The sequence below is a fragment of the Rhagoletis pomonella genome, unplaced genomic scaffold, assembly GCF_013731165.1.
Source record: "Rhagoletis pomonella isolate Grant_MI unplaced genomic scaffold, Rhpom_1.0 Rhpom_scaffold_00001, whole genome shotgun sequence".
Lineage (NCBI taxonomy): Eukaryota > Metazoa > Arthropoda > Insecta > Diptera > Tephritidae > Rhagoletis > Rhagoletis pomonella.
The window spans coordinates 44476074-44480925 of NW_023458555.1; positions in this window are offsets into that span (position 1 = coordinate 44476074).

The window sequence follows — 4852 nt, forward strand, 5'->3', positions numbered from 1 at the left end:
GTAAAACAATCAACATTGAACTGCATCAGAATAAAAACAAGGAAGCACGAATTTCGATGTGAAGCAAAACTTTCTGGGAAGACAATACCATGATAAAAATATAGTAAGGTAGAACCGCTGAGAGTTACTTTTAAAATTCTTGACGTTTCCAAACATTTTAATCATTAAATTTACTCACAAACTCACACACACATTTTCATTTTCAATGTCAAGCAACAACAATTTCGAAAAATTTCAATTTTTTATTTTCAATTTTATATGATATTAAAATGCTGGCAAACTTCAAAAAAAAATCATGGCCGACAAATTGAGAGAACGGTTCTACCTTGCTATGTTTTTATCATGGACAATACTTGTAATTATTGTTCCATGGGTTTGATGTACGTTTGAGAATGATTTAAAATCAAGGCACTTTCACAAATGTCAAACGTTTGAAAATGATTTGATATTGATTTGAAAATTACAGCTATCTCAATAAAAAGCGGGATTTGATCTACATTTGAGAATATTGTTAATTCTCAAGTAAATTCCAAATGTAAGTTATCAAATGTACCGCAAATGTGGAAATAAAATTTATTATATGGAATCTATATCTTGCGTATTAATAAATTCGTCTTGAAGGGCTGCAGCTGAGAGTTCTGGCTGGCTATCTTGACCTCACGGAAACATCCGATCCAATTTAATTTTATTCTTACAATTTTTGATAGCGTCTGTAAAATATGGAGCCGTGGAAGTATTTCAATTGATAGTTGAAGAATTTTTCGGATCTACAATAAAATTTTAAATTATAAACATATGTACAAACATACATACATGTATACCTATGCACATACATATGCACCAAAACCATAACATGTGTACATAAAAAAAACAGCAGAAAAAAAAATTTTTATAAATACTCATATCCACCAGCTCACTCTCTTTCCATGTCTGCTAGCACATCTCAAATTAAAGATATTTTCAGTTCCAAGTTCAACTTTCTTTTGAATGAACTTTGAATCTTCATAGCGACTGAAGTCACCTACTTAATAAGAACAGTACATATATGTAAATTCAATAACGTATTAAAAAACTAAAGAAATAAAAAAAAGAGATGACACTCGTTTTTTTATTTAAAAGTACTAATTCAAAAGTTGTAATTTTTTATATAATGTGCAATAAATGTTCACAGATCTTATATTAACCTCCCTACAGCCGAAGCAATACTTGATTGTAATTTGTTGTAAAAATGCACATTAATATAAGCATATGATTAACACGAGATCGGAAATAGTTTTTCAATTTTCTAACAAAGAGTAAATTTTAAGTTAATATACTTTTGAGGAACGTGTGAAACATGTGCATATGTGTATATGTATGTTTGATTGTTCGAACAAATGTACAAACATTAGATTGTCCACGCTACATAGTAAAAATCAACTTGTCTTCCTAATATATATACATACATACATACCTACATATGTATAAAGTTTGAGACAAATTTTTGTAACCCTCCGCAAAATTTTTTGGTTAAATTTTTCGTCATTCATGAGTTGAAAATATTCTTAAAAATAGTTTTTTTTACCTATAAAAACGGCCTAAGAATAAAAAACAATTTAAAGGTTTATCAACACTTCCGCCGATATGTTTAAAATAATTAAATTTCTAACGTAATTTCAAAAAAATTTATAATTATAAGTGTTAATTTCGAACTTTTCAATTGAAGAAAAATATTCTATGCTGTTTTCTATCGTGTATATAAATTTAAAAATCACCGCAATTTAAAATTTTTAGAGTTTTGTTAGTTTTTAATTTCTTGAAGTTTCCCCTTTTTAATAACTTGAGTGGAATTCCAAAATTTTCTAACCCTTCAAAAGTTTGTGAATTTGAGAAATTTTAGTAAATCTCAATAATTCTATATAATGATGAACACTAGATTTCTAGAAATTTTTCATTTTTCAAAAATTTTGAGAATTGTAGGAATTCTAACAAATTTTTTCTAAGTAACAGTGTCGAATATACAAAATTAATCAAACGAAACTAAAAGTTTTCGAATGTTGAAAGCATTTTCATATTTCATCGTTTTTGGAAATTTAAAAAATCTTCGTAATTCTTAAAGATTCAAAAAATTTTTGGAATTTGATGTTTTCAAAATTCTCAAAAAATTTAAAATTCCCAAACTTTGTTTTGGAAATGTTCAGAAAAGTGGAACAATTTTGGAATTTTTGAAAAATGTTAATATCTTTTAGAATTCTAAGAACTTTCTATTTTTTACACACAAGTACCATGAACATAAGAATTTTTCGATAATTTTTGATGTTTCACATTTTTACATTTTAGGATGGATTTTAGGATAAATAAAATTCTCAAAATTTTGGAAAATATAAAAATTTCTAAAATGTCAATAATTTTGTACATTTCAAAATATTCTCATTTTACCAAAATTTCTAGAATCTCCCGGATTTCGATATTTTTTGCAATTTTGAAAATTATCCTAAATATAAAAATCCCAAGAAATTTATTAATATTATAAAATTCAAAATTTTGGAATTTTCGTTGTTTTCTGAACCTGTGAAAATATTCAAACTTGCTGTGACTTCCAACTGTGTAAAATAATACAAATTCGAAAAGTAAAAAAGTGAAAATTGAAAATTAAGTACATAATTTCAAAATTTTTAAAACTCAGTGAATTCGAAAAACGGATAGGCCTACTTAAATAACATAATACTTCGAGCTTAGCACACAGTTAAAATTCCCTAATTTCCCCTACCTGGGGCCGCCACTGCATCGAACCCAAACCGAGAAAAAAGTAAGCGTTCTGCGTAACAAAAAGTTGGAAAAAAACGTCGCTTACATTATTTTTTGAGGTTACTACCTAAATTGAATCATTGGTTGTTGGCGGAAATGCAATGAATAGGCAGGGTATTAATAGCAAGGGCGACTTTACCTTAGGATTTTTTAACAAATTGTAACAAAAATTTGCTTCAGCTTTTGCTGAAAGGTAAATAAACGCTCTGTGTACATATTTAGCGCATAATTTCAAAAGTACCAAATTTTGAGTTGTGACTCTTTTGAAGACGATGTGCGATATTTACTTCTTCAAAATGGTTTCGAGCTAAAAATGCTATGACAAGAAACGCGATTTTTGAAGATATTTTTATCGCGCACAGTATTTGAGACGAAACATTTCGGTGAGGGCCATACCAAAAACCAATTGTTTTATTGGCAACATTTTTATGTGAGGCATTCTAATGTTCATATGTATGGCTGTACGAGTACATTGGGAGTAGTGTTGCCAGGACTTCAAAATGAAAAAGCTAAAAAAGCCAAATGGCCCAAAATAAAATGTTTAAAAAAAGTCCAGCCATTTCAACATCGACAACCAAAGTACTTACGATCATAAAATCTCATGAATGTTGTTTAATAAAACCATTTTAATAATAAACGGGACTATTTTTTACGGTCTGAAAACCCATAGTCACCGATTCAAACACGTAGCAGAACCATATGCGACTACTGCGGAGGAGATGTAATAGAATACGTATTTTGTGAGTGTATGCGATTTGACAGTACCAGATGCGAGCTTCGCTACATACATATCTGGCGAGAGTTTCAGGCCTGAGTCATTCGTGGAGGCTATGCTACAAAGCAGCGAAAAATGGTCGGCAGCATGTGACGCCATAGCAGAGGCGTTGAAGGAGATAAGGACCCCCGAATGGCTACGGCATAGCAGCGGCGACTAACTAACTTTCTCCCTCACGATATAGTGGTTGACGTCATTCCCGTGGGATGCGGAGTTCTAAGAAATAATATGCTTTTCCTGGTTTTATAGGGACACTTGAGAGCCCCTGAAAAAACTGTTAATAAACTGTGTATAAACAGAGCGACTTCGCTGAGTAAATTTCGTCGGGCGGAGCGATGCCGCTGGGTGATATTCGCTTAACATTTCGTCAAGTAAAACTGAACCGGAACCATAATTTAGTGCTACACCAAAAATTGTGGAGGATTGTCCTTAAAAAATGCTAGTTTGAAAATAAGAAAAGGCTAGAAAAGCCATGAAGCAAAATCCTAAGTTTCGAAGCTAAACGACAAATAAAAAAGCTCGATCTAGCCTCATAATGCGTAAACTGGCAACACTGATTGGGATAATACATATGTATTTACATACATATACGATTTAAAATTGTTTTATTATCGCCTTAATTGTTTTTGTTGCCATAAGCTTCTTCTGCGCTTACGTACCTACATACATACGGGTATGTACTTATTTCTTTTTTTACCGGTCGAAATTTTATTGCACTCTTTCGCAAGAAGCGAAAAACCGGTCTAGTAAAGTGCAAAATAAATGCCGACTGTTGGCTGTACCATTACTGGAACTGGAAGCTGTAAAATACATTACATAGTACATATGTATCTGTATGAGCTTCAGCGTTGCCGCTCAGATTGCAGGCACAAAAACGAATGGAAAAAAGGTTGAATGTAGATAATAACAAAATAAAAAAGGAAAAATCGATTGTTGGCTTCAACTTAGACAGCGATGCAGTAAATTTAACTCCAGTCGTTTGTATGTGCATATCGTCGTTTAAAGTACAAAACCGCGTAACTGACATTTGCGGCCAAAAATTGGATTTGCTCACACAAGCTCTTGTTGGCTCAATCCTTATCCATTCGTCCTGAATTATACCAGCCAGAAATGCGATTCCTTTATAAAAAGATAACCATTTTGAAATATGAGTGTTTTTACTCTCTAGAGAATAATTTATGTAACCTCACATACGCGGTTTTGTACTTTAAACGACGATATGTATATGTATGTATGTATAAGAGGCATTTATGCACTGCTTTATGTATTTACTACATATGTATGTATATA